Raw genomic sequence first — 26,685 nt, 5'->3', positions numbered from 1 at the left:
CTCCTGGGATCCCGTTAGGGGACCTCACCTTAGTGGGTGTTGTATGTGGCTCTTTGTCTTCCTCGAGCCCTGGCCGGGCCAAACTGGCCCCAGGTGGTGGGACCAGATGGACTATTAGAAATTAGCTCTGGGTCAGTGGGATAATACAATAGCTTCTATCTACAGGCTTCTATCACTTTTTCCCCCCAAGTTCTAACTTTCTCATAGACAGGCTACTATTTCCTGCACGTAGTTTGTGGCGCTGCCTCTGATTGTCAGGGCATTTGCTGGCCAGAGATGATTGACATTAGCTTTACCCAGTGAGTGAGTAAGACAGTCCGAGCTCAGGTAAGCAGCTCAACCTCCTTCTCCAGGTTTGCTTTGCTTACCGCCTCCTAGTACTCCTTCCTTGGGAAGTGGCTTTCTGTCATTTATGGAATTGAAATAACCTAAGCAGACTAACAATGATGAAAGGGAAGAGTGTGTCCTTCACACCATACCTTAGCTCTGTTCAGCATTTTGTCAGTGATTTAGAAGAAGGCATAGAAGACAAGCCGATTGGGCTAGTGGCTGACCACGCTGAGGTGCTGATGCTGGTAGCTGACAGACGCAAGGCTCAGAATAATCACCAGGTAGGGAGACCGAGCCAAAACCAACAAGAAGACATTTGAAAAACTGTCATGAAAACATCATAACATGACAGGAGACAACAGGAAGAAAAAAGTCACCCGCATGCCAATTACCTATCATTCATCTACTAGGGTTTTCTATGTTCTGTTTTTTTTCCTCCTTTGTGTTCTTTTGCATACACATGTACGTTTACATGGTGTAACCATAGTGTATGTACAATTCCATTGTCTTTATACACAGTGCATTTGCATTATTTTGTAAACATAACTATGTGTTGCATCTTACCTCCCATTTTTCATCTGTAATTGGGAATAAAATGGTGTAGTGTTGATTTAACCCTTTCACAGTAGCTGGGCAATTAGGTAATTTCCAATATCTTTGATATAGGTGATGCTGCTGTGTGTTTGTATAAAGTGCTTTGTGTTTCTTTTGAACCCTTCTTAAGACAAATTCCTAAGAGATTTATGGGGCCAGGAACATTTTTGTTTCTTAATATAGTGCTACCAAATTGTCTCCAAGGACCTCTTGCAACTCACCACAATCAAGATAATTAACATATCTATCACTCTTCAAAGTTTCCTCATGCCCCTTGTGATTGATTCATCTATCCCTCTGCCCCTACAGTCCCCACCCTGCAGTATCTGTAGGCAATTACTGATCTATTGATGTCACTATAGACTAGTTTGCATTTTATGGAATTTTATATAAATGGAATAACAGTGTATTTATTCTTGCCTAACTGTTTTCATCCAGCATAACTATTTTTGATACTAATCTATGTTGTGGTATCAATAGTCAATTCCCCTTTTTTTTTTCTAAGTAGTATTCTGGATATATGGATATACCATAGTTTCTTTATCCATTCACTTGTTTTTGCTTTTGTTTTTTTAGTTTTTCTTTCTGGTGGGGAGAGGTAATTAGGTTTATTTATTTATTTATTCTTAGAGGAATTTCTGGATATTGAACCCAGGACCTCCTGCATGCTAAGCATGTGCTCTACCACTTGAGCAACATCCTTCCCGCTATCCATTCACTTGTTGATAGACATTTGGGTTGTTTTCATTTTTGGCTCTTACATACAAGCTGCCTTAAATAGTCCTGTACAAGTCTTGCATGGCTCTGTTCTCATTTCTCTTCAGTAGATATCCAGGAGAGGTATATCTGGGTCAGATTGTAGGCATATGTTTAAATGTTTAAGAAGTTACCAAACTGTTTTCACAAAATGGCTGTATTTCTTTTATTTCTACTAGCAGTAGATGAGAGTTTTGATTGCTCCACCTCCTCACCAAAACTTGATTAGTGCAGCCTTTTAAATTTTACCCTTTTTATATAGTGGTATCTCATGGTAGCTTTAATTTGCATTTCCCTCATGACTGATATTATGTTTATAATCTATTGCTGTAAGCCACAAAATTAGTGGCTTAAAACAGCAAACATTTATCATCTCACTGTTTCTGTGGGTCAGGAATCTGGGTATGGCTTAGCCTGGTATAGTTAGCAGAACTGAGCTTAAAGTTGCTTTGGAGTAGTGCTAGATGTGGGAAAATTGGAGAGAAGAAAAAATGAAAGAACAAAGGATTGGAAAAGTGGACAGAATTGTCAGACTGTAGTTTTCCTGCTGGATGGAGGGGTTTGTATTTTCCTGATGATTCTGGGAAGCTGAAAATTTGTTGAGCAATATACCTGTATCAGGCTTTGAATAGGAGTTATACGTATGTTAGTCCATTTAATCAATCCCCAGAACAGTCCCATTTTACAGATTTAGAAACTGAGATCTGAAAAGTTCAGTAAAACGTGGCCAAGGCCGTATACCTGAGATGGATTTGAAGCCCCCTGTTTCCTGTCAAAGCCCATAGACTTTCATTGTAGTACCTTAGTATATTCCCATGTTATTACACTTCTAACCTTGCCTCACAGTGTCCTTTGCTTCTGGGGCCGCTTCCCCTAGTCTAATAGGCTTGAGTGGCTGCTGTAAAGCTGATTGACCTCAATCAGTGAAAAGACAGTAGGTCTTTGCTGGCTACCTCCATGAATGATATCTGCCTTATAACGGGAGGGTCACTGGGGGCCCAGCTTGGGATGTCTTCTGCCCAGTCAGCACCCCCTAATTCAACACCCCTGGACACAATAAATCTTGGATGCGAAGCTGCTTCAAGTTTTAGCTCCAAGTGGTGAGTGAGTGTATGACCCAGCCACCCAAGATGGCTGTCCTCTTGCTCTCTGTACCTCACCTGCTAGTCCCTGCTTTACCTACATCTACTCACATGACTGACCTGCCCTCTTAATCATAGTGCCTAATCAGTAAATACCTAGGTACTTGCCCCGGGCTCTAGGTGGTGATTGTTCTAATCTTTAGATCAGATGTCTCCACTAGGACAGTTTGTCAAAGTGGCAGTAAGGGGCGTGTTCCTCTGCCTGTTTCCCTGGTAACCAATGAGCCAACCTGATGTCAGTTCTCTCTATAACTAGTAACCTCCCTCTCCCAGAGGCAGTGAAGAGGACTGCTGCCGTGTCCTGCCTGCCGTCTGCTGTCCACATCCATGGTAGGGTGTCACCCCAGGAACCTTTTGTAAGATCCCCTGTCCAAGAAACCATTGTGTCTCTGGGTTCTTTCTTCGGTCTTGAGGCTGAACAAGTACAGGGCTTGCATGCCTGCAAGATGCAGCCCAACAGTGGGTTTGAGGAGGTCCAGCCTCAGTTTTTCCAGCTATCAAATGGAGGGGGGAGATTTGGTTGGCTAGATTGGTAGTTGTTCTTACCCCCACAGAAGAGACGACCACAAAGTATCCTCCAGTGCTCATGAGCACTAGGCATTGTCTATTGATTGAGTCATTCATAGGGCTCACATATATTATGTATGACTACTTTTTAAGTCTGTGTTAAGTTGGGTCATAAATAAAATGCAAATTCATTTAAAGATGTCACTGAAGTTTTGGTCATTTTCTGGACATGAAATTTATCACTCAGGATTTACTAAAAAAATGTGGCTACCCTACATGTATGTGTGCCTGTTGTGAGAACTGTGGAATTTTTAGCTGTTAAGAAAATTATCATCACACTCAGAACAATCGAAAAGCTCTAAGAGATTCTCTACAATCTCGCTAGCCAGATGGAATAATAATAAACATATTTAACAAACAGTATGTTGTTCAATGAATATAAAGTTACAGTTATACAACGTGAATAAGTTATAGAGATCTCCCGTAAGTCATTGTGCCTATAGTTAACAATAAGGTGTTGTGCACTTAAAAATTTGTTAGGAGGGTAGATCTCATGCTAAGTGTTCTTATAACACACACAAAACGGGACACAATGAATCTTTTTGAGGTAATAGATATGTCTGTTACCTTGATTGAGGTGATAGTATCATAGGTATAAGCAATATCCAAACTCATCAAGACATACGCATTAAATATATGTAGTTTTTTATGTATCTATTATACCTCAATAAAGCCTTTTTTTTTTTTTGGTTAAAAAAACCAAACCAGTAAGTCAAGGGTGTTGACCAATCAGATAGTATGTGTTGGAATAAATGCCCAATTAGAATGGAAGCCTGGTAGGACAGTACCCTGCTCCCCTGCTGTTTCAGACTTTAACCCTTTAGTTGCAGAATCTTGGGGGCTTTCCAGGGGATCCTGGGGAAGGGCTGAGAGAACCAGGACAGCTAGGGGCATGGGTAGGGGTGGGGATGGGGCCTCAGGGAGTGGTTATTTGTCTATGGGGCATCACAGTATTTCCGTATCTCAATGTTCAGAGATTGCATGCAGATCAACTTCCCAGCTGCTGCAAGGAGCTGGCGTACGATGCCTGGACATGGGCTTGGACTCCTCCTTCCCGTACAGCTGACTCTCCATGGCTACAAGCCCACCTGGTATCAGTGCACTGCACCCTTCTGCCCCAAATTTGACTTTAAAATGCTCCATTGTGCTGGGCAGTTTTCCACCCAGATGGTAAACTTGTGACCCTCCAAATCTGGTTTTGGTAGAATGAGTTCATCTCCTCACTGCCTGTGTACAAGTGAGCTGTGTAAAGGGAAGGAGGCAGAATTTGGAGTCAGGAGTTGGTTCTGAGTCCACATCTCATCTGTACTTTTTTTCCCCTCCATAAGCCCCATGGGGCAAGTCAGTAAATGGGGAAATGACATCTGTCCTGTCCTCTTCATAAGGCTGTGCTGAGGTTTGAATGAGAGAAAGGAGGGGAAGTGTTTTGCAAACTATAAAGTACGCTGCACACGTGAGCAAGTCTCTGTTTCACAGACTGAAGAATTTGACTGTTGAGAATGTTGCTTGTCTGCTTCTGATTGAATCAGGGTTACAGATCTGCCATTCATTTATTTATTTTTGGATAAAACTGCAAAACTTTATTGAGAGAATTTTAACAGTCACGTTTCCAACACATGAACAGCCTGCATGGTTACAGCTTGTCTTCGTTTAAACCTGTGGTTGCCCTTCACCTGCTTCTGGCGTTTTAATGGGCTCTGGATTTGGTAGTGTCTTCCCCGTGACATCAGGACCAACTCCACGCTCACGCCCAGTCCCTGGCTGAGCCAGTTCCTGTTGATTAGCTTCCAGGGCAGGCTCTTGAACTGCTCCTTGAACTGCAGATGCTCCTTCATCCTTTTTCTCTTGACCAGGTGTAATGTCCTATCTTTTAGTTGGTGGCTCCCTTTGTTGATGTTGCTTATCATGGTGGGCAACCACAGGCGCAACTGGCTTGAAACATTCTTGATTATAACGTCTTCCCTTAGATCTGAATGTTGACTTTATTCTCTGACTCATATATCCCACTTGAGTCAAGGAGAAAGAGCTCAGACTGTAAGACACAATGTACACAGCTTTGCACCCAGCTTGTTTATTTTTAATTTAATTTTTAAAAAATAATAGCTTTATTGAGATATAACTCACATGGCATAAAATTTTCACCGTTATTTTTTAATGGAAGTACTGGGGATTGAACTTAGGACTTCATGCATGCTAAGCCTGGGCTCTACCACTGAGCTATACCCACCTCCCCCCCGACCCCACCCCACCCCACCGTTTATTTAGAATGTCCTGGGCTATTCTCAAACGTGGCTATGATATAGCTTTAGCTTTCCATGGAGAGGGGAAGATCACTGCAGAGGGTGAGATCTTTCTTTCCCCCGTCCCTACAGAATCAGAGCTGACACGGGCTGCTAGAGAGTACCTAGTTCTCCTCCCTCATTTTATAAATAGGGTCATTGAGGTCCAGAGGGGGCCAGTGAGTGGCTAAAAACCACACAGTGAGTTAGTGGCAAAGCCAGAACCACGTGCTCTGATGCCCAGCTCTTTCCAACACAACACATGGTACGTCTCGTGGCAAACCACGCATTCATGTTTTCGTTCATTCAACAGCATTTATTGAGTCACGAGTAAATGCTGGGCTCTGTGTTGATATTTTGTGAGTAGACAAGTCGGGTGCAATTCTTCTCTCATGTTGCTCATGACACTGGGCAGAGAATGTTCTTTCAGAATCCTGAGAGAGGACCGGAGAAAGTGTTATCTATATAGGTCTGGTGATCTCCTTTGAGGGTGGGAGTGGCTTTTGAGAGCAGTCAAAAAGTGTGCAGCTCAGCAGTGATGACCTACACTGGTGGACATCTAGGCATCCTCACCTGCCTGATCCATTCAGTGCTCACAAGTACCTCGCACTACTGATGGGGACGTTGAGGCCTTGAGAAGGGGGAATGAATACCCACCTGGGTCACAGAGCGAGAAAGCGCCAAAGCCACTTTGAAAACAGAGTGTGATTCCAGGAGCTGTGGGTCTTGTGAACTGGCTCCATTTAGGTAGAAACAGCATGGGTTTGGGGGCCAAGGAGACCTGTGTTCAAATGCTGGGTCTGCCATTTCCCAGTTGTATAACTTTGGGCAAGTTCCTCTTTGGAGCCTGTTTTCTCATGTGCAAAATAGAGATAATGGGGTACTTACCTTGTGGGGTGCTTGTGAGGGTGAAACCAGTGCCTGAGGGTGGAGCCCCTGCATAGCACCTGGTGTGCAGCGGGCACTCAGTACCTGTTCCTTTGCTGCCTCTGCCAGCCCCTGACGTGCGCAGCTTGGCAAGTAACGAGGAGCAAGTACTCCCGGCTCTCTGCACCCACGTCCTGTTCGCCACAAGAAAGGCCTGGAAAGGTTTTCCTCAGTTGGACAACAATAAGGGTGGTGGTAAAGTTGAGGTTTGCCGAAGGCTCAGGCCTGAAAGTTGGGGCCCTCTCTCCCAAAGCACCCTCTCTCTCTCTCTCATGGGTGGAGCCTAGTCAAAGCTCCAGAAGGCCCGGTTTGGATGCTGGAGACACCTGCCATGCCTGACTGCATGTGGTGCCAGTTCTGCCTTGTTCCTTCTGCATTCCGGTTTCGTATGTCAGCACCTCATGAAAATCTTCCAGGTCCAGGCTTTGAATAGCCCCTTGGCTGCCTGGGAGTAAAGAGGCTGGCTCTGTTTTGCCTGTCAAACTATCTGCTTTGTCTGTCTTAGGGCAGGTAAGCTGGGTCCCCTTACATAATACCTACTGGGCCATCACTGTCAGGGCTGATTCTGCGCGGCTCAGGCTGAACAAACAGCCATTCAGACCCACCAGCCGAGGCCGGGGCCACGCAATGGCAGGAGCTGCTATTCTTAAGAGCGGTTTGATGACAGGCTCTGAGGGGAAGGAGCTGAGCTCTGACTTGCCTCTCCCAGCCAAGGCAAATCCTCCTTTCTCAGCTGAGTCAAACGTTCCAAAGGGCTCCCACTTTCCCTCCTGCGCTCGCTAGGCATGTGGTACAGCAAGGGTCAAAATGAAACAAGAGGTAGCCCCTGATATGCGAAGGGCCCTCAATATATACAAAGAACCCGATAACCTGCCAGATTTCTTTTTTGCCTCAACTGCTAGGAGACTTGGAACAAATTTTGTACTGGAGGCAATAATTAACTCATCCCAATTGCCTGGTAACATCCTCTGCACTTTTAAACTGGCTCTAACCTTAGTCTTTAATCAATCTTCGTTTAATGTATTTTTTATCCACATAACATAAAATTTACCATTAGTGACATTTAGTACATTCACAATGCTGTGCAATCATCTCTGGTTACAGAACATTTCATCACCCCCAAGGGAAACTGCTCACTCATTAAGCTGTCATTCTCCATTCTTCCATTCTTTAACTTTTAAGATATCACTGATATCCTTGAAAAGTAGGGGGTATGGATTTTAAGTAAATATAATAAATAAAAGAATAGTCAACTTATACATTTCATTGTATCAGCTAGACACGTTCACTTTTTGTTTTATTGTATTTTTTAGTGTTCACTTTTGTTTCATTCTCTTTTTTGTTCAATTAGGTATTGAGTTGTGGCTCATTTCTGATCTGCTGTGTCATTACAAATTCCCTCCTTTCTTCTCCCTCTCTTTCCCCCATCCCCTCCTCCCTTTCTTCAGACTTTGATTTACTATCTAACCCACCTATCATTTACCTGTCTACTCGTCATCTATCAATCAAAAATCTATGAATTATCTACCTGTATATCTAATCTGTCTTCCTACTCTCTATCCATCTTTCTGCTTCTCTTTGTAAATGTAGATCATTGGCTCTCAGTCCTGCACGTTAGAATCACCCGCTGAAATTTTGAAATCTAACGATGGCTGGCCCCATTTCAGACCAGTTGAAATGGAAACTTTGGTGTGAGACCTGGGCATCTGCATATTTTTTAAGTTCTCATAGGTGATTCTGATGCATAGTGAAGGTTAAAAACTATTCACCTAAATTAATTTCTGCAATACTTAACCTCCTGCAGAAATTTCTTATCTCAGTTCTGGTCCATTTTTTACATAAATGGCCATCTACTACACATAATGCTGTATAATCTGCCTTTTAACCCCAAATTCTGCCTTTAACATGCACAAACAACTTTCAATGTACTTAAATATTTTTCAAGAGCATCATTTTAAAGACTGTGCAGTATTTTATAAACATATATGTGTTATATTTATTTAAACAGTCTCTTGTTGGGATTTGCATTTGGATTGTATTGAATCTGCAAATGAATTAGCAAAATTTTATACACACTTTATATATATTATTTAATTTAAAAATCTAAAAAATTGAGCACATACAAAACAAAAAATATGATGTACCCACATGTACTCATTGGCTGCCCAGCTCCAGCAGCCATCAGTTGTGTTCAGCTTCTGTCCCATCCATATTTCCATCTTCCCCTACTGTTGTATTATTTTCAAAATATCCCAGACATCATATAAATTCACCTGTAATTCAATATATATCTTTAAGAGATAAAACCCCAATATCAATGTCATACCCCAAAAAACCCCAAAGAGAAAAACCACATTAATTCCTTAATACCATCAAGGGCAACTTGATAGTTAAATGAGAAGGTTTAGACTTCCAGTTGTCTCATAAATATAATTGTTTTATTTATTTATTTATTTTACTTTTCTGTTGTGGGGGGAAGTAGTTAGGTTTCTTTATTTTTTAGAGGGGGTACTGGGGATTGAACCCAGGACCTTGTGCATGCTAAGCATGCGCTCTGCCACTTGAGAATGCCCTCCCCCACTATTTTATTTTTACATTTTGTTTGGGATTAAAAAATTTTTTATTGCAGTGAGAAGCCTTGGGGTTGGTTGTGATTGGTCTTGAGTGTCATTTAATGTATAAATTCCCACCCCAGCTTTTATTTTTTCCTTGGAATTATTTTTTGAAAAAACTAGGTTGTTGGCCTTATGGAGTTTTCCACATTTTAGATTGTATTTTTATGGTGTAGTTTAACATGCTTCTCTATTTTCTTTACTTCCCATACATTGGTGACTAGAACTAGAAGTTTATAGATATTAAGTCTTCTAATTTATAAATACGATTTATGTATCATTTCAATTACATATCATTTCAATTAGGTTTTCCTTAATGTTCATCAATAAAGTTTTCTATTTTTCTCCATAAAGGTCTTGTACATCTTATTAAAATTATTCCCAACACTTTGTACTTCTTTTGGATGAAATTGGAAATGTTATCTGTTCTTCTCTCCCCCTCCAACCTTTATGGAAGTATAATTGACATACAACATTGTGTAAGTTTAAGGTGTACAACATGATAATTTGATACACGTATATATTGCAAGATGTTTACCACAATAAAGGCAGTTAACATCCTTCACTTCACATAATTACTATTTTTTGTTGTGTGTGTGGTGGGAACATTTAAGATCTACTCTCTTAGCAACTTACAAGTATACAGTACAGTGTTGTTAACTATGGTCACCATGCTGTAGATTAGATCCCCAGAATTCATTCCTTTTATAACTGGAAGTTTGTACCCTTTGACCAACATTTCCTCATTTCTCCCACCCCTAAGCCCCTGGCATCCATCAATCTATTCACTGTTTCTATGAGTTTAGCTTTTTTAGATTCTACATATGAATGAGATCATAAATTTGCCTTTCTCTGTCTGACTTAAAAAATGTTAGCTGTTCTTAAATTGCTTATCTACTTGTTTGTTGTTGATAGGTGCAAATACAACTGATTTTTTTCACATTGATTTTGTATCTGGTAACTGGCTCAGCTCTCTTAAAAAAATCTAATAATTTATCACAAATTTCTTTGGGTTTTCAATATAAAAAATCATATTAACTGTGAGTAATGACACTTTTATTTCATATATATATATATATATATATATGAACTTTTTCTTTCTTATTTTTTTGCCTTATTGCTTTCAATGCAATGATGACTGGAAATGACGGAACTTGACATCCTTATTTTGATCTTTATCTTAAAAGAATGTTTTAATGTTTCACAATTAAATATTATATTTTGCTGTACTTTTTTGGGTACACTTATCAGTTTAAGAACTTTCCCTCTATACCTAGATTTTAGGAAATTTTGTTATGAGTTGGATGTTGATTTTTCAGATGCCTTTTCTCCATCTGTTGAGATAACTACACTCTTAAATCTGTTAAAGTTAATCTGATTTTCAAAAATGCTAAGCACCTTGCATTTGGGGGATAAACCTTAATCGGAACATAATGTATTGTCATTTTTATATATTGCTGGATTTTGTTTGCTAATACTTTGTTTGGAGGTTTTGCAACTAGCTCATGTATAAGGTTGGTCTGAAGTATCCTTTCCTCTAATGTTATTTTCAAGTTTTCAAATCCAGTAGTGGTATAATTATAAAATAATTAGGAAATGGTCCCTATTTTCTATTAGAATTATTTTTTCTTCAATGTTTGATAGAATTTGTTATTCAAATCTTCTGGATTTGTTGCTCTTTTTGTTGAAGTATTTTCAACACTTAATTCAATGTATCTAATCATAGGACTACTTGGTTTTATATTTCTTCTTGTCACTTTAAAAAATTAATAGATTTTATTTTTTGAAGCCATTTTAGATTCACAGTAAACTAAGTGGAAAAATACAGAGAGTTCCTACGTTCACCCCGAACCCATCCTTCCAGCCTCCCCCACTGTCTACGTCCCTAGCTGGAGTGGTGGTATATTTGTTACAGCTGATGAGCCAACATTGACACATCATTATCAACCGAGACCATAGTTTACATTAGGGAATCATGCTTTGTGTTAACATTCTAGAGGTTTTGACAAATGTATAAGGACACACATTCATCATTATAGTACAGAATAGTTTCACTACCATAAAAAATCCCCTGTGCTCCACCTATTTATACTTCCTGCCTCCAAATCCCTGGTAACTATCTTTTTACCTCCACTGATCTTTTTACTGTCTCCATAGGTTTGCCTTTTCAAGAATGTCATATAGTTGGGGGGGAGGGTAAAGCTCAAGTGGCAGAGCACATGCTTAGCATGCACGAGGTCCTGGGTTCAATCCCCAGCACCTCCATCAAAAAACTAACTAACTAAATAAACCTGATTACCTCCCCCTGCAAAAAAAAAAAAAAAAAAAAAAGTCATATAGCTGGGATCATGCAATATGGAGTCTTTTCAGATTGGCTTTCTTCACTTAGTAATATGAATTTAAGGTTCCTCCTTGTCTTTTCATGGCTTAATGGTTCATTTCTTTTTAGCACTGCATGATATTTCATTGTGTAGAGGTACCACAGTTTATTTATCCATTTACCTAATGAAAGACATCTTGGTTGCTTCCAAATTTTGTCAATTATGAATAAGGTTTCTGTAAATATTTGTATATAGGGTTTAATGTGAACATAATGTTTCATCTCATTTAGGTAAATACCAAGGAGCATGATTGCTGGGTCATGTGGTAAGAGTCTGTGAGTGCCTGCTGTGTTTGATTTTGTTAGGGTAGCCTCACATACCAATCTCATTCAAATGCATCTATCCTGGTTTTGAATTTATAAACCCTTAGGCTCTATGCCTTACTGCCACAGACACTAACCTTAGCCACAGTCCTACTCATACTCACACTATTTATTTTATTTGCACAATTTATCCAAAGTCCTTTCAATGATCTTCAATTTTATATGCACTGTTCTCCCCAGAATCAGATATCACAGACCAGTTTGATGTACTGGTCATCAAACTTGAGCCCGGATTTAGGGTTCAAGTTACATAATCTTGAATTTATCTCCTTCCCTCTCTCAGCCTCAGAGTTGATAAAAATGAGTCTTAGACATAAAAAAAGAGTGAAATAACGCCATTTGCAGCAACATGGATGAACTTAGACGCTATCATACTAAGTGATTAATTCAGACAGAGAAAGACAAATATCATATGCTATCTTATATGTGGAATCTAAAAAAAATGACACAGTTGAACTTATTTACAAAACAGAAATAAGACTCACAGACATAGAAAACAATCTTATCGTTACCAAAAGGGGAATGGGGGAAGGGATAAATCAGGAGTTTGGGATTAACAGATACATAATACTATATATAAAATGAACAACATAGACCTAATGTATAGCACAGGGAACTATATTCGGTATCTCATAATAACCTATATTGGAAAAGATTTGAAAAAGAAAAAAAAAATACGAGACTGATGTGCTACCTACGGCGCTAACGAGGCACCTAGAAAAAGAAATAAATATAACTGATTTACTTTGCTATACACCTGAACCTAACACAACATTGTAAATCAACTATACTTCAATTTAAAAAAAATTAGGCTTGGTGGGGAGCACATAGCTCAGTGGTAGAGTGTGTGCCTAGCAAGCGCAAGGTATTGGGTTCAATCCCCAGTACCTCCATTAAAAAAGTACACAGTGTTGTATGTCAATGATATCTCAATAAAACTGGGGAAAAAAAGAAAAGAATGATTTTTAAAAAATAAAGAAAGAAAATTTTAAAAATTAAAAATATGAGGCTTAGAGAGAGTCAGTGGCTTGCCAAGATCAAACAAGAAGTTAGTATGGAGCCAAGTTCAGAATCTAGTCCCTTTGAAGCCCCAGGACTAAAAATAAAACAAATAAAAACCCTCCTGGGTGGCCATGGTGACTCTTCCCCACTCCCTGTCCTTGCCCACGTTTCCTACCTCAAGCGGATGTTTAATCTGGTTCAAAGTTCCAGTTCCATCCTTCAAGATCAGGGCTCTTCGCATCTCTCTGGGCTCCTCCTCCACCACACCTCCTTACTTGCCCTTTTTTCCAAACATCTCTCTGGCTTTTCTCTTACCTGGTCCTGCCCTGCCTTGACCTCTCTCCCCCAGCCTTTCACCGGGTGGCTCCTCATGTGCCACCTCTTCAGAGAAGCTGTCCCTTCCCTGTACCAGGTGCCTGATTTGTCTGTTTTCTGGACTAGACTAGCAGTTCCTTGATGCCAGGAAATGGGTCTGGGTTCACCACTGTGTCACCAGCACTCACTGCAGTGCCTGGCCCAGAGCAGGAGCTGCGGAAATGTTTGCTAAATGGACAGATAATTGGATGAATGAAGTGGAATGGAGGGCACTAGTTGATCACCTTGAATGAGGATTTGTTTGCAGATCAGCAGTCAAGTTATTTAAAAAAAACCCATCCCCACAGGGAGCTAGGGAAATGGAACAAGAATGGCAGGCAAATGGCTTCTGAAAATACGAGAGCTTCAGGACCTTATTTTCGCACCTGGCTTGGCTTGTTTTGTATATTCAGAACTTTCTTATTTCCATGTAAATCACATTCCCTGATATCAATCTGGCTTTGACACTATGTCTTCCTGCCTTTTGGTTAAAAAAACCCAAAAAGCAATGGTTAGTGAGCTCCTGGATTTTATTCTGCTATTATTAAGAGCTCCTGTTTACTAGAGCTTCCTGTGTCAGGGTGTGTGTGAAATGCCTGACATCTGATGTCTAAATAATTAAATCCTCACTGGTCAGTGCTATTTCTCTCATTTGTAGGTGGGAAAATAAGTCCAGAGAGGTTAACTCTTCATGATCACCCAGGAAATGAGCAATGAAGCTGGGATTTGAACCCACATCAGACCCTTTTGTTCTCTAATTCTTATCTCCCTGGTGTACAAAGTGCTTCCACATTCATCATCTCAATGGCTTCTTGAAGGCACTCATGAAAGAAGGGAGTGGGGTTCCTTAATCCCATGTGGAAGGTGAGGGAGTTAATAGCAAATTTAGGATTTCAGCCCAGTCCTGCAGCAGAGGGTCCTCATCTGCAAAGTGGGAATGAGGGGTTTTTCTTCTTCCCCTGACACCAAATATGTGATGTCTTTCCCAACATCCATCACTTCTCCAGCTCTCTGACACCAACTAAATGTCCTGCAATCCAATTCAGTTCTAATACTGACTGCCCAGAGCTAGTGTCAGACTTCACAGGTTAAAGGCTCAGTCCCACAAGGCTGGACTCACTTCACAACCATTGGGTCCCCAGGTTACCTGCACTTCTGCCAGACTTGGCTATAAAGTCAGGGCTTCCCACAACCCCATTCCTCAGGTTCAATAATTTGCTAGAATAACTCACAAAACTCCGGAGAGTTTTATAATAATAAACTTACTATTGCAGTTCATTATGAAGGATATAAGTGAACAGCCAGATGAGGAGGCTCATAGGATGAAATCTAAGAGTCCTGAGTGAAGGACATTCTGTCCCCATGGAGTTGGAGTGCACCGCCATCCAAGCACCTTGTTGTGTTCCTCAACTCAGAAGCAGTCTGAGCCCAGTTTTTAGTTTAGTTTTGTTTTTAAACAGAGTCTTCAGTATACATGATTGATTAAATCATTGGCCAGTGGTGATTGAACTCAATCTCCAGCCTATCTCCCCGCCACCACCCACCTAGGTCAGGGGTGGGAAGGTAGGGCTGAAAGTTCCAACCCTTTAATCAGGTCTTGGTCTTTTGGGTAAACAGTCCCCATCTTGAAGCTATATGGAGGTCTCAAGAGTGACCTCATTAGCCTTCACTTGGTATGGTTGAAAGAAGCTTATCATGAATAACAAAAGACACTCCTGTCACCCCTATCACTCAGGAATGGAGTTCTGTGCCAGGAATTGGAGGGAAAGACCAAATATGTATTTACCATTATACCTCAGGGAATAATCATGGAACCTACATGCAGTGTTGCTGGAGTGATGAAATGAGATAATGGAGATAAAGCAGCTAGCAGACATGATATGTCTGCAGGAAGCCCAGAGCTTTCAGGCAAAGGGAGAGAAGACTGAACACTGAGGTTGGAATGGGTGGAAATGATGTGGAGCCTGGCGGGGGTGGGGAGGGCAGCCAGGATGGATGGCTGAACACTCCACTCCACAGGCTTACTGGTGATCTCAGGCTGAGATCCATACCATTAGCTGAGAGAGGTCAGAGGTGAGAGAAGGACCAAATCCCAGCCTCTCAAAGGCTCCTGCATCTTCCTTCTGCCTTCCAAGTCCCACCTACACACAGGCACGTGCTCACGCACACACAGGTACACACACTCCTAGGACTCATACACTCTGTCCCAGGAACCAGTCCATCCCTTCTCCCAGCAGTTAGCGTCAGTAGCCTCCTAAGCAGCTCTCAGGGGCACTCACCCGTTCGTTCATTAAATATTCAAGAAATATTCATCTGCCAAGTGTTTCCCAAGTTTTGGTGCCCTGTGCTGGCCTCCCTGAATTGCACAAATCATGCTTCCCTGCCCAGTAAAGGAGCTTCCCCATCAATCTAACCAGCTCTCAGGTGCTTTTTAAGCTGCATATCCTGTCGCCAGATATTCTTCCACCTTGCTGCTCTGAGGAAATTCTGTCATTGACATCCTGTTTCTTATCCTTAAAATGTTTTAAAATTACTATTCAAATAATGTTGAATAATATTATTAATATTATACTCATAACCTACCGCCTGAACTTTGAGCTTTCACTTCTCCAAGAATACTACCATACTTACAGAGTTGGTTTTGCTGGAAGGCAGTATAACGAAGTGGTAAAGAGCTTGGACTTAGGGACCAGCATAGACCACCCGGGTCTGGGTTGTGCCTGAATGTCTTACCAACCGTGAGACCTTGAGCATGGCACTTAACCTCTACAAACCTCCGTTTTCTTCTCTGTGAAAGTGGGATTGTAAAACCCAACCCAAAGAGTTGTAAGAAGTAGGTGGGAAGTGTTTATAAATACTTGGCACTTAGTACATGTTGTCAATTACAGCTGTAGTCAGAGTGTGTACACATTTCATGACCCACTTTCTCTGCTTAACTTCATCTCACGAAAGTTTTCTCTCTTGTTACTCCTTGTTCATATTTACTATTTTCAATGGCTACAAAATGTTTCATCAAGCTTCACTATAATTAAGTTTGTTATTTTCTTATTGTTGGGTATTTCGGTTATTTTGGATTTTTCTCTAGCATAAATAATTCTGTGGTTAATATTTTGGAACATAAAGCTTTTTTTTTTAAATAGCAAAACAAATTTAATTCAACATGTTTTCATCTCGACCCTGTGTAAAATTTTGTGATAAATACTCTGGATATAAAGGTGGCTCAGACCTGGTCTGTTCCTTCAGGGAGTTCATGGTCTTGGGTGGAGAGGAGCCTCGGACACATCTGTCAGTTATATAAGGCAGGGAGTCCTCAGTCCTTTCAGAGGGAGGACTCGGTTGCAAATGCATGAAGTGAAAGGGAGCTGTTACTGTGGAGGAAGTCTTTGTGGACCCGGAAGCTCCAGGAAAGTTCAACTCATCCATTCAGACGTGCATCCAACATGCTAAGCACTTCTGCTTGTGGGATTGCATCCTGCCCTCAGGAGCCCACACACTGTTGGAGTGTAAAACCAGGACTCTACTCCCACAGAGAGATTGTCAGCTATTTCAGAAGCAAGAGAACCGGTGTCAGCTGCCTGCCAGGAGGTGGAGGAAGACTTCTGTGGGCAGAGCTTTGGCCTCAGCTCTGAAGGATGAGGAAGATGGAATCTTGGAGGAATTTACAGCTAGAAGAAGCCTCAGAGGGGAGCCCTCCGGGATGGAGCATGCCAGGAGTTACGACACCTTGTTTCACTGCTGGGTTGCAGTCATTCTGAGTTCAAGTCCTGGTAGAGAAGGAAGAACTTCTATATGAGGACACTCTGCCTCCAGGGGACCTAAAACAGCTACCAAGGGTGAAAGTTGGCTGGCTCCCCTGTCACTCTACTTACAAAACCGTGACAGAACTGGATAGTAAGTGACTGCAATTTCCCTGAGTGCCAGAAATACATTTTTTAAAAATTTATTTATTTTGGTAACAAAATCCTCCACATAACATAAAATTTACCATCTTAAATTGTGTACAGTTCAGTAGTATTAAGTATATTCACATTATTGTGCAATGTATCTCTGGAAGTTTTTCATCTCCCAACACTGAAACTCTGTGCCCATTAAACAAGGACTCATCATTCTCCCCTCCTCCCAGGCTTTGGCAACCACCCTTCTCCTTTCTGCTTCTGTGATTTTGACTTCTCTAGGTATCTCATATAAGTGGAATCATATAGTATTTGTCTTTTTGTGACTGGCTTATTTCACTTAGTATAATGTCCTCAAGGTTCATCCGTGTTGTAGCATGTGTCAGAATTCCCTTTTTCCAGACATACTTTGAGGCATTATGTGCATTACTTTATGCCCGTTAAATCATGTAATCCTCACAACCTTGTGAGGTAGGTACTCGTCTTGCCTTCCCCATATTGAAGATGAGGATATCAGGGCACAACGACATTCAGTTAACTGTCTCAAGGGCTCCCAGCTGGTGGGGGAGCCAGGACTTCAACCTAGGCAGCCTGGCTCTGGGATCCATGCTCTTAACCACTCCTCCATGTTCCCTTTCTCACTGTCACACTGAGGAGCACAGAGGTCATCAGAGATGCTTGTATCTCAACTGACAAGATGCCTGTGTCATCAGTGTCTTGTTAAAGGAAGAAGAGCTTTGGGTGGGAATCAAGAGCCTGGGGTGTGCTTCTGGTTTCTGCCCCGATGTTCTGCTCTGTGACTGTGAACAGGATTTTCCCCCACCCCTGCAGGGTATCATTTCCCCATCTGTAAAGTGAGGGGGGTTGGGCAAGAACTTTTGTTAGGTGTTCTGCAGGCAAATGAGTCTGGGAAATCTGCTAAGGTTAAATATGCTTCCCTTTGAAAGAAAAGGGGGTGGTGATGGTGGTAAATACATGGATAATTACTGCAGTTTTCTGTGAGAAAATCTTACAGAACATGGAGGGAGAGGAGGAGGGGAGAGGGGTTAATTAAGGCAATGTTGGAGGAGCCCGAAGGCAAAGACCACACCCTTTCTCATTCTGTGAAAGAGCACCTTGAGGGCGCGAGGTGCGCTCGCAATTCATCTCTGGCTCTTCGGCAGTCTTGCAGCCACCTCTGTATAGCTGGCACTCAGGAAATATTTGATTGTGCCTGAGTGACTGTGTCCAGCTAATCTGAAGGTGTCTACAACTTACAACCTTCATGTCCAGGTGGGGTTGCTGTAATGGGCCCCTGTCAGGTATTCACAGGAAGGCAGAACTGATGGGAGGGTAACTCAAGTGTATTGAGGAGCTTCCAGGAGGTTTATGCAGTGCTCCACATTTATCTTTTTAAAATAACAGCTTTACTGAGATGTAATTCATGTATCATGATTCACTCATTTCAGGCACAATTCAGTGTTTTTCATTATATTCATAGGGTTGGGCAACCATCACTGTAATCAGTTTTAGAACATTTCTTATCACTTCCCCCAAGCCCTATACATATTAGTAGTCTCTCCTCATTTCTCCCCCAGCCCCATCCTCTTCCTCCACACCCCCACCCCTCGGCTTGGACGATCACTACTCTACCTTCTGTCTGTATAGATTTTTCTAATCTGGACATTTTGTAGAATTGCAATCATACAGTATGTGGCCTGTTGTGAATGGCTCCTTTCACTCAGCGTAATGTGATGTTTTCAAGGTTCATCCACGTTGTACCATGAATCAGTACTTAATTCTTTTTTATTGCTGAATAATATCCTATTGTTTGGATTTACCAGATTTTATTGATTCTGAATGGACCATTAGTTGATGGATATTTGGGTTGTTTCCACTTTTTGGCTAATAGGAATAAGGCTGCTATGAACATTCATATACAGGTTTTTGTGTGGACGTATGTTTTCATTTTTCTCAGGTATATACCTAGGAGTGGGATTGCTGAATCATATGGTAACTCTGTGTTACCATTTGAGAAACTACCAGACTGTTTCCCAAAGTTGCTGTATCATCTTACATTCCCACCAGCAGTGTATGAGGGTTCTCATTTTTCCACATTCTTGCCAACAGTTGTGTAGTGGATTGAAAGGGAGCCCCCAAAAGATATGTCTGTGTCCCAACCCCTGAAGCTTGTGATTGTGACCTTATTTGGAATAAGAGTCTTTGCAGATGTAATTAACACAATCTGGGAGATCTGGGGGGCCCTAAATCCAATGACAAATGTCCTTATGGAAGACACACAAAGGAGAGTCATGAAGAGATGAGGGGAAGGCCATGTGAAGATGGAGGCAGAGATTGGAGTGAGCCCCCACAAGCCAAGGAATGCCTATAGCCAGCAGAAGAGGCCAGGAATGGATTCAAATTTCCCTAAAGCCTCTGAAGGGAGCGTGACCCTACCAACACCTTGATTTTGGACTTCTAGCTTCCAGAATTGTAACCACCCTCTTATTGGCCTCCTATCTCCAGCCTCTGCCTGCTCCAGCCCACCCCTCACACCAGCTGCCAGAGGAACTTTCCTAAAGCGCAGCCCTGATTATGACACTTCTCGCCTCAGAAACATGTAATGACTCCTTATTGCCCACACAACAAAGTTTAAAGTTTGAAGCTTGGCTCCCTTCTCTCTCCCCAAACGTATTTCCTTCTTCCACCCTTCACACATCTTTTCCTCCAACCAAACATAACTACTCACTCTCCACAGAAGTACGCCTTGCCTTTGCTCTTCTGTGCCTTCTGCCTGGATTGCCCTTCTCACAGCATCTTTGTGCACCGAAGTCTGTCTGCTATTTATGACTTGCCTCAAAAGAAGAGCCTCCATAAAGCCTTCTCTTTTCTCCCAACCGAAAGTGATCTTTATTGCGCTGGCTGGCAATCCTTGATTTCCTCACCTGCAGGGTCGGGGCTGCAGCAGTACACATCTCTGGGGACGGGATGGGGACATTCACCTCATAGTCTACGAGACTGGTCTTCCTTAGAGTTGTGTAGTAAAAACCACCTGTGCATCTTCGCCACCGCCGCCGCTGCCCCTTTCCCGGCCGGCGGCTGCCGCTGCTGGTGCCGCCGCCGCCGCCGCCTCCGGACCGCGAGCAGAGCGGAGGCCGTCGCGGAGCGCGAGCGCCGCCCGCCCCGCCGCCCGGCCGGCCGCTCCAGGGCCGGGCAGTCTCGGCCGGCGCCCCCCGCGCCCCGAGCCCGTCCGCCCCCGCGGGCTCGGCCTCGCTCGACCGCCCAGCGCCGCGCTCCTCCTCCTACTGCGGCGGCCCGCTGCCCGCCGCCTCCTCTGCCCGCCGCCGCCCTCTGCGCCCCGCGGCGCCCCGTGTCCCGCCCGCCGTGCCCGGCCCGGCCGCGCGCAGCAGGGCCCGGGTCTACGCCGCGGGGAACGGCCTGAGGAGCCGCGAGTTCTGGGACGCTGAGGCTCACGCCCCGAGCTGGGGTTGATCAAGACGATTACTGACTTGTTCGAAAACTTGGTCGGGGAAAGTATGGTGAAGTATTTGAGGCCATTAACATCACCAACAATGAGACAGTGTTTGTAAAAATTCTCAAGCCAGTGAAGAAAAAGAAGATGAAACAAGAGGTTAAGATTCTGGAGAACCTTCGTTGTGGAACAAATTATCATTAAGCTGGTTGACACTGTGAAGGACCCTGTGTCAAAGACACCAGCTTTGGTATTTGAATACATCAATAACACAGATTTTAAGCAACTGTACCAGACCCTGACAGACTTTGATATCCGGTTTTATATGTACAGACTACTTAAAGCTCTGCATTACTGCCGCATCAAGGACCTCATGCCCAGGGTGGTGATACCTCGCAATGTCATGACAGATCATCCACAGAAAAAGCTGCGACTGATATACTGGAGTCTGGCAGAGTTCTGTCCCCCAACTCGAGTACAATGTCCGCATAGCCTCGAGGTACTTCAAGGGACCAGAGCTCCTTGTGGACTATCAGGTGTATGATTATAGCTTGGACATGTGGAGTTTGGGCTGCATGTTAGCGAGTGTGATCTTTCGAAAGAAGCCCTTCTTTCACGGACAGGATAACTATGACCAGCTTGTTCGCGTTGCCGAGGTTCTGGGTACAGACGAGCTGAATGGGTATCTGAAGAAGTATCACACAGGCCTAGATCCGCACTTCAGCGATATTCTGGTACAACATTCACAGAAGCGTTGGGAAAACTTTATCCATAGTGAGAACAGGCATCTCGTCAGCCCGAAGGCCCTAGAGGTCTTCTGGACAAACTTCTGCGATATGACCATCAACAGAGACCAACTGCCAAAGAGGCCATGGAGCACCCGTACTTCTGCCCCGTGGTGAAGGAGCCGTCCCAGCCTTGTGCAGATAACGCTGTACTTTCCAGTGGTCTCACGGCGGCCCGATGAAGACTGGAAAGCGACGGGTAATGCGGCATTGACGCTTGCCAGTGAAACCAACCAACCAAACACAAATCTTGAAGGAAAACTACAGTGTGATAAGAAGAAATTCTAGCCATTCCTTCTACACGCAAAGAAGAGTGAAGACCTAAAAGTCTGTCAAAAGGAAAGAAACTCCCCAGTACTAGTCTACAGGGAGTTGTTCTGGTAGCCTGACGATGCACGTAGCTGAGGATCTGAGGGCCTCTCCCTTTGGAATGCGTGGAGATGAGAGACTCGGAGTTGTTGCACATTTACCTTTATTTAACAGGAGACCACTGTTGAATTAACCCGTTCAGTCAACAATCTCTGAATATCTGACTTCCTGTCTATTCCACTGTGGTCTGGGTTTCCTTTGGTGAGATTCAGGCTCAAGTTTTAGTAAAACGTCAGCAGTCTATTCTGACACACCAGCCTCATTTATGAAAAGGAGATACTAAAACAGGGACAGTGTTTTTCTTTTTAAAGCTCTTTTACAAATTCATGTTTTATGTATTTTTTTTTTAATGACGTGAGCTCTCTAGGAAATGTACCTCATCCCTGCAGTTTTCTTCCAAGTGTATTCATTTGGGAAAAAACTGCAGTCACTCCCATGAGTCCCCTTTGATGTCAGGAGGCATCACTTTAAACCTTGTGATGTCATGAACAGGTCCATCTGTCTCATCAAAAGTTGGATGCTAAGTGCATAACTTGGAGCTCACCATAACCTTCGTTGATTTGCCTAACTGCAAAATCTTGTTGCTATTTTTTTTCATGTAGCTTTTTTTTTCCAGCCTTGTAAGGAAAACCTCACTATTTCCCAGCACATCCCTGTGTGTGCACTTATTTATGCATATCTCTGAAACAAAGACTTTTTGTTCACAACCATAGCTAAAGCTGGAAAGTCAGTCTTCAAGGAAATCAGAGAGGGAGGAAAGAAGTCCTATTAGAAAGTATTCAAGAAAGACCTACTGGGTGAAAAAAAGCATTCCCTTCCCACCCTTTATTCCTTTTTAGCCCCATGAGAAACAGTTTCTCACTGTAATCAGGGTAATCTGCATTTTTAAGCTCTGGTACATAACACATGAATGTGTTGGCAAAGATAAGTCTTTCTCATATGCAGGCACTGGAGTTGTGTGGGCAAGGCCACCTGATAACCCAAGTGACCAGAGAGGGTAACATGTGAGGGGCTTGGGGAAGGGAGTGGAGCTCCTGGGGCAAGTATCAAAGCTTGGGATCCATTATGCTAGCCTTCATGTTACAAAGGAAGCTAAATTTTGTTTAAGGAAATAAAAAATAAGGCTGATTTCACTCTCAGGACTTGTCATCAACATGGTTTGCAAGCAATCCCCTGATCCCAGCTGCAGAGCCATGCCACAGCTGTGGGGACCTCACACACCTTGGCTAGAGGTCAAGGTGTCTACCACCCCATCACACTTTAGGATTTCTTTATTAACTATTTAATAATGCCATATATTTTTATAAGTTTAGGTTGTTTGAGAACATGTTTATATTCCATATTCCAATAAAATCATATTGGTATTGGTAGCAGGTCCTATCTCTAAAAAAACAAAACAAAAACAAAAACAAAAACAAAAACAAAATACCCCACCTGTGCAGCCCTACGTGGTCACTCTGGGCAGAGCCACTTTATCCACTTAGTCCAGGGGGATGGTCTTATGAGCTTTTTAAGAGCTTTCAAAAAGTATAATTGGCTCCCAAACTTAAAAATAAATATGAAATTAATTATAGGCTCTAAAGACAAATTACGTACTTTACAGTAAAATGCTTTTATGGTAAAAATGTTTACCCTAAAAATTGTTTTTACAGTAAAAAATTTTTTAATTTTAACTGGTGGGATACAGCTTCCAGAGAAAAAAATAATTAAGGTGGGTAATGATGATAATGATGATGATGATGATGATGATGATGATGATTTCATTTTAAATTAATTTAACCATTCACCGGTCCTATGAGGTTGTGCTGTTATCCACACTTCAAAGATTTGGAAACTTAGGTATAAGTCATGAGTATCTTAAAACGGCCCTGCTTGCCTACATCATCCTGAGTCCTAGAACACAGGGGCCATTACTGCCTCAGTGCTATGTCCAGCTCAGGCTGTGGAACGGAATAGGTGCTCAGGGGCTGTGAAATGAAGGAGTGAATGAATCATTGAGTTGAAAGTCTTCCATAGCATCTTACATGAGTGATATACATCTTTATGGGATGCATTCCCTCCTATCTTATAATTTTTTTGTTTTGTTTTTCTTATCTCTATTACTAGGCTCTTTGATAATTCAACCACTTCACACAGTAAGAAGAGTTTAGATTATTGCTTTGCTAATGGACTGTTGTGAGGATTCATAGGAAAGGGAAACAGACAACTTCTTAACAGTCACAGAACCAAGACTCATGGAGATCTGGAACATCACTCTGGATACCAGAAGTTTAGCTATTGTCTGCAGAGATGGGCTTTTGGTGCTTTTAACCTAGATATTTTATGCAAATAATGAGCAAAAGACAAAAGACATTTTGTCATTATCAGACAAAATGGACTTAAAATATATTTTTACCTATTTTTGACAAATAGACATTATATATATTTAAGGTATGTAACATGATTTTAAAAATTGAAATATAGTTGATTTACAATATTGTGTTAGTTTCAGGTGTACAGCAAATAGACTCAGTTTTATTTATATATATATATTTCAAATTCTTTTCCATTACAGGTTATTACAAGATATTGAATATAGTTCCCTGTGCTACACAGTAAATCCTTATTGTTTATGTATTTTATATATAATAGTGTATAACTATTAATCCCATACTCCAAATTTATTCCTTCCCACTTTCCCCTTTGGTAACCATAAGTTTGTTTTCTATGTCTGTGAGTCTGTTTCTGTTTTGTAAATGTTTGTCTCCTCTTTTCAGATTCCGCTTATAATTGATATCATATGGTATTTTTCTTTTCCTGTCTGACTTACCTCATGATAATCTCTAGGTCCATCCATGTTGCTGCAAATGGCATTATTTCATTCTTTTTTATGGCTGAGTAGTATTCCATTGTATAAATATATCACAACTTTATCCATTCATCTGTCGATGGACATTTGAATTGCTTCCATGTCTTGGCTATTGTAAATAGCGCTGCTGTGAACACTGGAGTGCATAATGTGACTTTGTGATATACGTATATATTGTGAAATGATTACCACAATCAAACTAATTAACATATCTACATTTCCCATAGTTACCTTTTTGTGTGTGTGGTGAGAACACTTGGGATTTACTCTCTTAGCAAAATTCAAGTATATAATATGTTATTATTAACTGCAGTCACTATACTGTATGATAGATTTCCAGAAGTTATTCATCTATAACTGAAAGTTTGTACCCTTAGATGAATATCTCTCCTTTTCTGCATTCTCCAGCCTCTGGCAACCACTATTTTACTCTCTGTTGCTAGGAGTTCCAATTTTTTTGTTTGTTTTTTAGATTCCATGTGTAAGTGAGATCATGTGAAGTTTGTTTTTCTGTGTCTGGCTTATTTCACTTAGCATAATGTTCTTCAGGTTTATCCATGCTGTTGCAAATGGCAGGATTTCCTTTTTTTTTTTAAGGCTGAATAATATTATAATATGCCATTGCATGTGTATGCCACATTTTCTTTAACAATTCATCTGTTGATGGACACTTAGGTTGTTTTCATACTTTGGCTATTGTGAATAATGCTGCAGTGAACACTGGAGTGCAGATATCTCTGTGAGGTAGTGACTTTATTTCCTTCAAATATACACCCAGAAGTGGAATTGCTGGATCATATGGTAGTTCTACTTTTAATGTTTTAAGGAACCTCCATACTGTTTTTCATAGTGGCTGCACAAATTTACTGTCCTACCAACAGGGCACAAGGGTTCCCTTTTCCCTACATCCTCATCAATGCTTGTTATCTCTTGTCTTTTTGATAATAGCCATCCTAACGGTTGTGAGATGGTATCTTATTGTGGTTTTGATTTGCATTTCCCTGTTGATTAGTGATATTGAGCATCCTTCCATGTGTCTGTTGGCTGTATATATTCTTCAGAAAAATATCTTTTTAGGTCCTTTGCCCATTGAAAAAATCAGGTTATGGAGGGAAGGTATAGCTCAGAGGTAGAGCGCATGCTTAGCATGCGTTAGGTCCTGGGTTCAATCCCCAGTACCTCCATTAAAAAAATAAGTAAATAAATAAAGAAATCTAATTACCTCTCCCCCTTCAAAAATAAATTAAAAATAAAATAAATAAATCTATTAAAAACTGTTAAAAAAGTAAGCATGAAAACTATCAAAAATTAAATTAAAAAAATAAAAAATCAGGTTATTTGTTTCTGTCCTATTGAGTTGAATGAGTTCCTTATATATTTTGGAGATTAACTCCTTATCAGATACATGGTTTGCAAATATTTTTTCCCACTCCATAGGTTGCTTTTTCATTTTATTGGTTATTTCCTTTGCTGTTCAGAAACTTAGGAAGTTTGATATAGTCTCACTTGCTATTTTTGCTTCTGTTGCCTTTGCTTTTGGAGAAAAAATAGATTGTAAGTAAAAAAGTTTACGAGAGACAAAGAAGAACATTATAAATCAGTAAAAAATGTTAAAAAAAAACAAGAAAAAAAGGACAATATACATTGATAAAAGTTCAATCCATCAATAAGTATTAAGGTATGTAAAAATTATAAACATACACACACCTGGAAATCAAGTCCCAAAATATATAAAGCAAAAATTGAGAGACTTAAAGGGAGAGATAGACAATTCTACAGTAATAGTTGGAGACTAGTTGTATTTGAAATGTCATTCTTCTCCGACTAGTTCAGGCAATTCAGCATTGAAGGAGAGTTAATTGCAGAGCAGTGAGTCACCTGGGTGTTCAGAGATAGGATGAGGAGGGAATAAGGGCGAATTCAGCATAAGTGGATGGATGCTGCAGCACACCTCTGAACGTGAGGGCATGCCTGTTCAACTGGTGTACAATCCTGAGTTTGGAAACAGATAACTGTATTCATGTCATCATCAGTGGGCCTGGGGAGCAGTGCCTTGTCCATTGGGGATTGAC

General features: G+C 41.5%; 1 pseudogene; it reads left to right on the top strand.

Moving 5' to 3' along the window:
- Positions 1 to 443: 443 nt before the first annotated feature.
- On the top strand, positions 444 to 21,705 carry LOC105086917 (casein kinase II subunit alpha'-like; annotated as a pseudogene).
- Positions 21,706 to 26,685: the final 4,980 nt, after the last annotated feature.

The sequence above is a fragment of the Camelus dromedarius genome, chromosome 10 (genome assembly GCF_036321535.1).
Source record: "Camelus dromedarius isolate mCamDro1 chromosome 10, mCamDro1.pat, whole genome shotgun sequence".
Taxonomy (NCBI): Eukaryota; Metazoa; Chordata; class Mammalia; order Artiodactyla; family Camelidae; genus Camelus; species Camelus dromedarius.
The sequence above is the reverse complement of the archived record's forward strand: the minus strand, read 5'-3'. Positions and strand labels throughout refer to the sequence as shown.